Source organism: Olea europaea, unplaced genomic scaffold, assembly GCF_002742605.1.
Source record: "Olea europaea var. sylvestris unplaced genomic scaffold, O_europaea_v1 scaffold969, whole genome shotgun sequence".
Taxonomy (NCBI): Eukaryota; Viridiplantae; Streptophyta; class Magnoliopsida; order Lamiales; family Oleaceae; genus Olea; species Olea europaea.
In genome coordinates, this window is record NW_019268191.1 from 71,567 (window position 1) to 84,589 (window position 13,023).

Here is a 13,023-nt window from a genome sequence, read left to right on the forward strand (position 1 = left end):
TTTCTCATACGCAGTCAAAATATTGTTTCAGAAAAACAAACTTAACAACCTCAAGAATAAATGTCATTAAGGAAATTCACTAAGGAAAAGAAAAAGGCAATTCAAATGATTTTATAGTCTTTGCTCAATAAAATAAGGATGGTATTTTACTGGTGGGAGAAGATCTAATCAATCAATTTTCATCATGCAATGCAAAGGAATAATTCTTAAGAATGGATTGATGTCATGAATAAAGAGATAAAGTTCAAGAGTAACAATGATGTTTGAGAACTTATCTCATTGCCTAAAGGTGCGAAATTCATTGCTTGTAAATGGATATTTAAATCCAAGATGGAGTGGAAGGTTGATGTTGAGAGATATAATGTTCATCTTGTTGCAAATGACTTTACTCATACGGAAGGCATCAACTTTAAAGAGACTTTCTCTCCGATTTCTATGAAAGAATCTTTTAGAACTATTATGGCATTTCATTTTAAGCTGCACCTGATGGTTTACAAATTAAAGAAATCCATCCATAGGCCCATCAATGGTATCACAAATTTCATCAAATAATTATTTCGTTTGATTTTGAGATGAATTCAGTTGATGATTATGTATATCACAAGTTAAGTGGAAGTAAGAATATTTTCTGGTATTAGAATATTTTCTGGTATTAGATGTCAATTACATTCTATTTTCCTGCAATAATAAAGGATTATTGGATGAAATCAAGAGAACTCTGTCATGAAATTTTGATATGAAAGATCTTGGAGACACCTCTTTTATGTTAGGAGTACAAATACCCTCGAATCGTTTTCGTGGTATATTTGGATTATTACAAAAGAGGTATATCTATAAAGTTTATAAGGGATTTGGTATGTAGTTACGCAAACCAGTTGACCCCTATTACTAAGGGAGATAATTTTAGTCTCAATTAATGTCCCAATGATAAAATTAAAGAAAGAAAAATACAAAAAAAATCCTTGTGCTTAAGGAGTTTAATGTATGCTATTATTCACATACTTCTAAATATGGCATTCATTGGTTGAATGTTAGGCCGATATTTAAATAACTCTAGGATGGATACTTGAAAAGCAACCAATTAGGTTATTTACTATTTATAGAGAACTAAGGATCACATGATCACATTCAAGAAAATCAGACCAATTGTAGACAATTGGATATTCTGGTTTTGATCATGGAATATGACAGCAAAATTTTGTAACTAGGTTACATATTTTGGATGAATTTGAAAGACCACCTTAGTTATTCTGTGATAACAATATTCTTGTATTCCAACAGGAGCTTGATGATGACAAAGTTTATAAACATTAAGTTCCTAGTTGTTGAGGAAATAATTTAGAGTTTTCAAATTTCTATGGAATAATTAGGACAAACACTATAATTGCGAATCCGCTTATTGAAGGGCTATGATCCAAGGTCTCTTATGAGCATACTACTCACATTGGTGTTGTATTTTTTATGATATGTCACTTTAGTGGGAGTTTGTAGTTGGATGTTGTCTATTTTGGACACATAATTCTATTCATGGATATTCAATTTATTTCAAAAATAAAGTATTCAATTCAATTTCACTCTTATTAAAATTTTGGTTTGATCTCATAAGATAGGACCAACTGAAAATAAGCATGCTTATATCACATTTTTATATAATTTCCATGCTACACATCCACACTTGATCTATAATGTCATTTGATGGTATTGATATACATGACGACCATTGATGGGTTTAGTTATGATATTTGTAATGAAAACTGCTTTGATCATCATTATGGATGTACATAGACACTTAATTATAGAGATTGGTCGCTTGATTATAGGATTTCCTAATTAGCATAGCTTCCTAATATCGATGCTACTATCCAAGTCTTAACAAATATCTTGTGCTAGCCGATGTTACTTTTCAGGAACATATTCCTTTCTTTCCCACTTCTTATTCTTCCTTCAGTAAAAGGGAGGATGATGATCTATTGGTTTATTATGTCACTTACCAATCAACTAATGTTGCTTCTACTACTACTCCCACACCACTACCACCACCATCTATTCGCCATGAGTATTCCGGACGTCGAGACCCTCCAGATACATGTTAGGACCTGCCTCTTCTTCAACATTAGATCCAGTGCCCAGGGATCTTGATCTACCTATTATTCTATGCAAAAGTAAATATCAGTGCACTTATCCTATTTCATCTTTTGTGTTTTATGATCACTTATCTTCATCTTCTTGTTCTTCCTTGACTATGTGACTCTTCCAAAAACTTTTCATGAAGCCTTATCCAATACTGGTTGGCGTGAAGCTATGATCGAGGAGATGAATGCTTTGGATGCTAAAGTACTTGGGATTTAGTGGATTTACCTACAGAAAAAATGCTATTAGGTGTAAATGGGTATTTGCAGTCAAAGTCAATCTCGATGGATCGGTGGCTAGGCTTAAAGCCCATCTTGTAGCTAAAGGCTATGCTCAGACTTATGATGTGGATTATTCTGATACTTTCTCTCCTATCACTAAGTCAAAGTCTATTCGCTTATTATTTCTATGGCAGCTACTCATGATTGGCCTTTACATCAATTGGACATCAAAAATACCTTCTTACATGTTGATCTTTAAGAAGAAGTTTATACGGAGCAACCTTTTGGGGTTGTTGCTCAGGGGGAGTATGGGAAAGTGTGTCAACTTTATAAATCCTTATATGGTTTGAAACAAAGTCCATGTACTTGGTTTGCAAAATTTAGTCAAGCAGCGGAAAGTTTGGAACGCAAAAAGAGCAAGACTAACCACTCAGTCTTCTACAAACAGTTCGAATTTGGCATTACTCTTCTTATTATGTATGTTGATGATATTGTTGTTACTGGCAATGATACTATCAGAATTCATCCCTAAAGTCTTTTCTTCAAGCCTAATTTCACATGAAAGATTTAGGAGTGTTGAAGTATTTCTTAGGAGTTGAGGTAACAAGAAGCAAGAAATGCCTCTTCTTATCTCTGAAAAAATATGTACTTGACTTATTAACTAAGACAGAAAAGTTCAAGGATAAGACAAACAATGCTCCAATGCTTCTCAATTTGCAACTTACCAAAGATTCTGTGTTATTTAAAGGGAGCTCATGGACGTAGATACTGTATAGAAATCATGGATATACCTACATCAAATGCTTCTTAGATATAGATTGGGCAGGTTCCAAGATTGATCGAAGATCTACTACTACCTACCGTGTTTTCATATAAAAGTAAGAAGCAAAATGTTGTATCCCAATCTAATGCAGAATCAGAATATAGAGCTATGGCACAATCTGTATGTGAGATAATGTGGATATCAGCTCTTAACTGAAGTTAGTCCTAAGGCTTCAATACCAATACGTTGTGGTGTGACAATCAAGCTGCTCTTTATATTGCTTCTAATCCTGTGTTTCATGAACGAACAAGCATATTGAGTTTGACTATCATTTTGTTCTTGAGAAGGTACATCAAAATTTAATCTTCACTGGAGAACAAATAGGAGATATTTTTACAATTGCTCTAAATGGGATTCGAGTTGATTATATTTGTAACAAGTTAGGCATGATTAATATCTATGCTTCAACTTGATGGAGAATGTTACAGATGTAAATAGATGCTTAATTATTGGGATTGGTAGCTTGATTATAGGATTTCCTAATTGGCCTAGTTTCCTAATATAGATTTCTCAATCTGTATATATGTGTGTATCTTTCCTATGAATGAATAAAAGGGAAAAATCATTTTCTTTCATAACTTACAATCCTATATTAGCATAATTAGTGGACGAGATTGTTCAAAGATACCTTTTGGTTATGACAACAAAAGTATTGAGCTCATAAGATTATACACATTTATAAGGTAACATATGTGGCCCCAAGTGGGAGATTGTTAGGAAATTATTAATTTGTCATATGGGCCGACATATGTGATTAATTGTCAGGCAATCTTAAAGTTAAGTCGAAAATTAAAATGATCTAATGTAGCCTATTACTTCTTTGAGTACGGTCACGAGCTACTTCATCGTCCCCAATCTTCAATCCAGTCATCAGGGCACACTCAAATATGGAAAAAGTAGCGACATTTCCCTGAGGTCGAAGTGGAAGGCATCGTCGTCGACTGGCCTAAGCAATCAACATAGTAATGATCAATGATCTACCCAGAGTACTACACCTCTCAACTAATATAGGGGCTTTAGAGGAAGGACTGGCATAGCATATTCACGTGTTAATCATCTTGCAGCTTCAATAGAGTAGCGAAACTATCAAAGCTATGTTCCAAGTAGCTTTTCCCGTCATTCGTGACAACTATGCATCTAGATGATACTCCATCCTACAAAAATTCAAATATTAAAACATTGAAAAAGAGTTAATAAAATAAATCACAATCTCAGAAAATTAAGCGAATTGAATAGTAACTACTATACGCAGATCCATTTTACACCAATACTATTAAAAAATAAATGATTTAATTAAAAAATTTATTTATAATATGGAAAAAGAAAATTATAAAAACTAAATAAAGAATATAAATATTATTTAATTAAAATTGAAAAAACTAAGTCTTATCATAAAAAAAAATTAAAAATAATTTTCAATTGAACAAAAAATTATTTATAACATGATGAAAAAAAAAGAGAAATTTTAAAACTATTTCAAAAAAATTATAATAAAAATAAAACAAATTAAGTAAAAGAAAGTTACGAAAATTAAATAAAGTATATAAATATTATTTAATTAAAATTAAAAAATTAAGTTTTATCATAAAAAGAATTTTAAATGGAAAAAGTTATTTATAATATGAATAAAGCAATTAAGAAATTTAAAACTATTTCCAAGAAAAATTATAATAAAAACAAAGCAAATTAAAAAAAGAAAAAACAAATAAGGAAAAGGAAAAAAATGGGCGACTATGCCGGCCTTACCAACTGTAAAACAGCGAACTAAACAGTCGGTGCAATCAATTGTTTTACAGTCGACAAGGCTGGCTGTAGGCCGACAATGTCTCGTCGAAAATGGCGAGTATTTCAATGACAAAATGTGTTTTTTCTACAAAAAATCATTCTAAACCCAATAATCTACCTAAATAATGAAGAATAAATATCATAAATAACAATGTAATACACAAATTCACAACACATGCAAAATAAAAAAATCAATCTCTTAATCCCACCCAAAAAAAAAAACACCTTGTTAAAGACAATGACCGAATTTTCTGGTGGTCGGCGTTCGATAGATTGTGAGGATGACAACATCGATTAGATCCTGATTGTAATGACTGTGGGAATTTTTTCCTTTTTTCCTTTCATCTCGTATCTTCATTGAAGATGGGGGCAATTTTGACAAATCATATATAAAATTTCTATTTTAACTTTTAACTTTTTTTCTTAATGGCCAAAGTCTATTGTGGAAATATAATTGGGTCAACCGACCATTTTCATGTATTTCCTCCCATAAACTTTTGATACCAGAAATTGTCTAACTATTCCTTCATGATCACAATGACAAAGACGCCTGAATCTGCCTATTATACAACAGAGTCCGCAAAAAAATCCTAAATTTTGAGAACTCATCATCAACTTCATATCAGAAGTCACCGGTAGACCATGAACAAATTTCTTCCTCACACAGAGAACCAAGAACAGATTTCACTGTCATAGAGAGACCACTTCGCGATTGACAACTACCAGGCAAGACGAGTCCCTAAACCAAAATTCGAGTTTCAGGGTAAAAGCTCAAGCAGAAAATCCTCTTTAGATTGAGGGCTCTAGCACCATGTAAACTATGAATATAAATGATGATTTTCAATGAAATTCATTATGAGAGTTCTTCTGCTTAAATAGAGGCTCTTAAGCAATTACATTCCTAATTACAATGCTGATTTTTAGCAATAATTCTCAATATAAGATGACGCTTACGACAAACTTTTAACTGCACAATTTTTTCTATATGTACTATACATCATGCCACAAATAAATTTCTTCATTGTGGCAAATATATTCAGTTAGTGGCTTTATTGATAAGGTTAAGAAGGATTGTTTGGGTGATGTAGGTCCCACTACCTAGATAGAGGACTACTCTTCAGAATTCAAGAAATTGTACATTTTTCTTGGAGCTTTGAATGATGGTCAGTTTAGTACTGCAAAATGGTAATCAATTTAAATGGTTGTTTTCTAAGGACAACGTATGTTGGTTAGTCATTAATTGTTGTTGAAGATTCATCAAAACAATAGAATATTTTAAATAACGTATTTTGTTAGTGGAGACGAAATGGAGAGAGCTGTAGATGGATTTTTAAGGTTTGTAAGAGATGACTTGGGATTTATAACAATCATGATTTTGTCTTTATATCATACAAGCTTAAAGGGTTGATAAATGCCATTGAATCCTTATTTGAGCATGTAGAACATAGGACATATACCCATCAGATGTACAACAATTTCTTTGTATTGTATAAGGGGGCTGACATTAAAGAATTATTTGTGGACTGCTATTAGAATACAACTGTTTAAGATTAGATGGTAGAAATAGGGATGGCGACGGGGACGGATTAGGGTAAGGGCAACCCCTACAACCCATACCCACCCCGTTACCCGTTTAATGGGTGTCGGGACAAGTCGGGGCCCTTACTACGTATCTGAATTGGGGAGAAGGAGATTTCATCAATGGAGGTGATCCCCATCGATAAAGATGACAATATTAAAAATTATTAACTTAATTAAAATAAGCCAACTCATACAAAATGGTTGTCATCTTGAGTGTACGGAACAACTAATTCATGTACAAAACCTTAAGCCTCCTCCTCCATCGATGACGTCAATTTAGTTATGACTTCAAGCTGACATACTAGTTAATGATCATGTGATGTGATTTTGAAACAATGTACAATATAAATCATAAATGTCTAATACTCACACGAGGTTCATTGAGGAGCGCTGATAACTGTTTAACAGATGGACATCCGTCTACTCAGGATCCTTGCCAATATTCTTCCCAGGGGAGCATGTCTCTCATTGCATCGTAAACATGGACCCAAGAGAAGGACAGTCCCATATTCCCAGATCTACAATACATACAGGTATTATCTATAAATTTAGTATAAAAATTATTTTAACGTTGATTATATTAAACATTTGCTTGTACCGTCAAAAGAAATCCATAAGTATCATACTTAAATATGGATCCCTTGGGCTTCAAGTGTGATCTAATGAAGATGTATACAACGCCCCCAAAACATCTCCAACCCTACGAATAATTGTTAAAAGCATCGACATAGTCCACTACTTTCAAATCGAAAAGGTTAATCGCAATCTTCTTGTGATGACACTGCACCAAACTCTCAAGGATATATATCAATCCCAACTTCAATCTGTCTAACATTTGGTCGCATTTCCTGATTGCACCAATTAACTGTGATAGAAGCACCATCCCCAGTTCCTAAAAATATGCGTCATGCAGCCTATTGCTTCCTTGAGTATCGTCATGAGCTGCTTCGTCATCCGCAATCTTCAGTCCAGATATAATGACAAACTTAAAAATGGAGAAAGCAGCGACCTTGTCACCGAAGTCGAAGACAAAAGCATCGTCATCGATGGGCCTAAACAGTCAACATACTGGTGCATAAATGATCTGCTCAGAGTATTGCACTTCCCTCAACTGTCTATGATTAGATGGTAGAAATAGGGATGGCAACGGGGACGGATCAAGGTCGGGGCAACCTCTCCTGTCCAACGGGTAATTTACTATCCCGTTACCCATTTAGGACGGGGTGGGGCCTTGCCCTATTTACTGCCATTTTTTTTATTGCTCCCATTCATTAAAGTGAGACAACAATATATTTATTATTTTTTAATTAATTAATTTATTTTTAAAAGTTAATTTATTCAACTATATTTGGTAACCTAGCTTTTATTATTTGTCATATTTATTAGATAATCTTAGTTGTTATCTTCTATTTGAACCAATGAAATTTCATGGTGTTGTCTATTTAGCGTATTGAATTTTTCAAAAAAATAATAATGGGGAGGGCCATTATCACCCGTACCGGTCTTCGAATATCCAATTAAGTAGATAATCCCTTCCCCGTTCGAGGTGAGGTCTCGTGGATATCAGTGTTTGGTGGGTTTTTTTGCCATCTCGTAGTAATGTGAAGAATGCATGATATTCTTGCAACTAATGGATGAGAACTGAAGCTTGCTACACAGTAGAGCAAATACCTTTCTATAAGTGGAATCCAAGTGATATGCTCCTTAACCACTTATATAAATCATTCAACAACACAATCTACGCAAATATAAAGTTATTTTTACTAATGACACTACTACCTCCCGATCAACAATTTAAAAGAAAACAAGTGGCACCTTTCGAAACTATACCTGAAAGGAATTCTACATTGGCAAACCTTACCAATGCTTTATGAGTGTATGAAAGCCTAAAGCAGAACTATCTGCTTGTTCTTCCTATCTTTGAATGCCTAGAATAATGTTAATTTCTCAAAGTCCTTCAAATCAAATTGTTGTGTCAACCACTTCTTTACTGATGACAACACTTCTACATACTAGTCAAAGTTGGACATGCATTGGACGTTGTTCTAAAATACTTTATAAGTGTTGTAAAAGTAAAATTTTAATACCAATTTATTGGGAGGATTTGAGGAGTCTCAAACAAACTTAAAATAAAATAAAATTTTGGATATAAATTTAAGAGAAGAAAAATTTAAAAGAAAAATATACTCTCAAAATTCAATTTCTATGATTCGAATTTTTTGTTATGATGAAATACTACAAAATGAACAACCTTTATATACTACATTTGATATATAAGAATTAATTGCTAATACATGAATTCAAACAGCCATTAAAATCCTTAGATACATTAATAGAAATAAAATTCATCTATAATAACTATAGATTCATGTAGATCAAAATTCATTAAGTCAAGATTCACTGCGTCTAGATTAATGTGAATGTTAATTAATTGAAAATTAATAACATGAAACTCATACATGACAAGGATTTTATAGTATTTATTGCATATTGAAAAATGAAAAGTAATGTATTATTGAAATAATTGAATTGTAATAGGGTCAAAATTGTCCAAAAAATGATTCCACGTAATGTGGTATTTAATATATTATAGATTTTCCCATGAATAGCCTGTTATGAACAGAAAGTATCAAGAAAACTATTTTGCCATCTTGTATACACTTGTATACACATTGCTTATCCGGAGTTCCTTTTAGGATGATATTAAGGCATGTTTGCCAATTGGAACGGTTCATTTGCTTAGTGAAGCGAATATGCTTACATTTTTCTCATTTATTTTTTAATTCCTTTTTTATTCTTCATTTAAATTTTAGATAAGGCTAGAATGATCCTTTTAGAAGTTGAGGTTAAATTAATCATATTGTATCATTGAATGGATAGATTGGATGGAGACCTTTAAAAGGAATATCTATGCCCTAAGTAACTGAAGGTTGAAGAGTTTAGTGTCAAGAAATAAAAGTTAAGAGTGTTGAAAGTGCCATATGGTATATATGCCGAGTCTATTATCGTAATTTAGCCAAAATGGAAAGACTTGTTGGAGTTCAACGTTTCATTAACTACCGAACTTTACACCATATCACGGGTTACCCACCGAACTTCCAAAATCTCCTATTACCCATTGAACTTTGATCTGTTATTCTCCATTACACACCAGGTCGATTCCGTCTCAATTAATGCTGACATGGAGGGTGGAAATCTGAGTTGACTTGTTATCTCCTTCCAAATGTTAAATGTTTCGCCAAATCAACGCCACATCACACAACCAACACAACTTTACCAAATTTTAACTCTTAAATGCGTCTCTTCCCATAGACCACGAACCAGAAACGTGAAATCAATAAATCCCAAATCAATTGTTGAAGCTCCATCCCCAAATCCCTCAATCCCCGACACAAGAAATCCCAAATCAATTGTCAAAGCGCCATCCCCAAATCCCTCAATCTCGACACTCAAACCCCTAACTACAAAAATAGAAAAGAAATTGAACTCCTTGATGCAAACTACAGTCATCCAACGAATTTGTGATTGAGTAAGTAACTGAGGTGGCAATCTTTGCTCTTTTCCTGCTACGGTATGTTATTTTATTTATTTATTTATTTATTTATTTTTGAATGTCTAAGCACAAAATATAGTGTGATCTAAGTACAAAATTTTTGTGGAAGAAATACAAAAAAGATGAAAAGGGAACCAAAAGCAAACAAAGTTCTCCAAGAATTTTTCTCAATAGATTATTTTGAATTTTATGATGAGCATGAACAAATATGTTTATATTGTGAATTTTAGTCTGCAGGTTAAACTAAATGAGAAGCATTGAAAAATTATATACATACATACATACATAATATGTGTGTGTGCATGTGTGTGTGTGTAGGGGGGCGCAATTCTTCAAACCAAATTTAATTGGCACATAGACTTTTTATTACTACAAAATCCTGTCACCCTAATTGGTATCAGAGCTATTTGCTACTTTAAAAGATAATTAGTTTATGAAAATAGTAGATTACTTAAATTTAGAAATTATAGAAAATTTTAAAAGAAAAGATAGTTTAGATACAGCTTCTTTGATTTGTAATTTTGATAAAAAAAAAATTTAAGCATCTTTTACACTCTGAGGATAAACAGCTAAATAGTATTATAGATTTACTCGTAAATTTAGAAGAAAATTTAGAAAGAAAAAATTAAAATAAAAAGGTAGAAACTTTATTAGAAAATATAAGTAAAAATATAAAAATATTAGAAAGTGATCTAGAATATATTAAAAATCAAAATACCGAAATACTAAAAAAAAAAATTAACAATATTGGAGAAATAGATACTAGTCCTAACTTAGAAAAATTGGAAAGTAGAGTTAAAACATTAGAAAAAGAAAAGTCAATAGATACTAGACAAGATTTAGATAATATAATAAATAAATTAGAAAAATTAGATTTAGGTAAGACTAAAGAATTTAGTAAATTTAAGAAAATTAAGTGGATCTATACATAATGGATAAATTAAAACAAATTGTAGTCAGTAGTAGTATATTGGTTGGTAATCCTTTACTAAGAACATTACGTAGAAAAACAGAATTCGAAACAAGAATCTTTAATAGATATAGAAGAATAGATAGAAATGTTTAGACAAAATAAACTAAAATTTGTAAAAACTTTAGACATATATAAAAATGAAATTTATTTAGCAAACGTTTAATATATTGGCATTATGGAAAAAGATATGTTTCTTGTACACATGAAAATCAATTTATATCCCTAGATTTAATAAAAACGAACCTTATAAATAAATTGTTAATAAAAATTTTCAACAGACTCATTTAGGATTAATAATAATAGGAATAAAAGGGCTTCATAGAGAAAATTTAGGAGTTAAAGTATTAATATATTTATATGATAGCAAATTCATGGATATAGAACAGGAATTATTAGGAAGCATGGAATTATACATGAATAATAAAGGCAGAATAGTATATTTCACACCAAACTATTTAGTCAGAACAAAAAATTTCTATAAAGATATTAAAATTGGAATAAAAAGCAAAGGATATCAAATGAAAAGATATGAGGATAATTTATTTATTTGCCTAGAATTCATAGGAATTTTTAATGAAAATAGTACTACTAATTATAAATTAGAAAATAATCAAATAATTACATTATTAGGACAAAAATATATAAAAGTTATCCCAGCAAAGAAATTCTCTTCAAAAACAAATGTAGGATTAGATTAGAATTTAGGAATTTTTTTAGAAAAATCAATATTAGTACCAGGAGATAATATTATGAAAAATTTAGTAATGCAACTTTAAGCATTAGATTTAGAAATTATAATTATCAAGCAAAACAGATAAAGTATAATGAAGAAGAAATGAAGGAGAATGTGGATAATTTGAAATAGATGATATGACTTTGAAGACGAGATTAATGCTTTATATGGAGATAGTGAAGAAAACGAAAGCAAGGATGATGAAAAAGAATTTGGATACATAGATATGAAATATTATATAAATCTTAGAAAAGCTAGAGAAATAGAAACTAAAATGTTAATGAAAAATCAAGTAGACATAGAAATCAAAATGGAAGAAACTAGCAAAAGAGCTAAAATGGAAACAGATCAAGAATTGGAAAAAAAAAATCCATGAATACAGAATTTGACATAGGAGGTAAATATCATTTTCCCTTGCAAAAGAGTATTAATGGACTGATAAAAAAATATAAAAGTCTAGAAAAAAGACAAACAGAAAAAGAATATAGTTTACCATTAGCAAGCGACAGAGGATTAATTTTAGAATTAAATAATTGTAAACCACAAGACATACTTAGTATTATAACTAAATGGGAAAAATCTATAATTACTAATTAGGGCATATAATAGTGTATCTATACAAATGACTGTAGAAAAAAATGTAGATTTACTTAAAAACTTATTTAGGAAAGACAGTTGTAGATGTATATGTTATAGCAAAAAGACTAAAAACAGACGAAATTAGATTAAGAATGGCTGGAGGAGATAATCCTAAAAATTTTACAAGTTTTATTAAAGAATTAATTAGAGGTTCTGATCCCAGTAGAAATAATACCTACGAACAAAATAAAGCCTTAGAAGACTTAGAAAAATTAAGTATTAGTATTATGAAATATATACAACCATTATTTTTAGACTTTGAAAGATTAGCAAACACAACAGGATTAGCATTAGATTATACAATACTTGAAAGGTTATATAGAGAGATACCACTATCATGAAATGATAAGATTAGAAAAAATGTAGAGTTGACCCAACAAGAGAAATGACTATTAGTGCCACAATAAAATTCATAACTGATAAATAGGAAGAATATTGTATAAAGAAGTAGTTAGAAAACAAATAAAGAAATTAAATTATTCTTTTTGCTCAGATTTATATACACCACAGACATATAATTATAAAAGAAAAAAGAAAAAATTGTATAAAAAACATAAATATAAAGGCAATATCAAAATAAAAAGA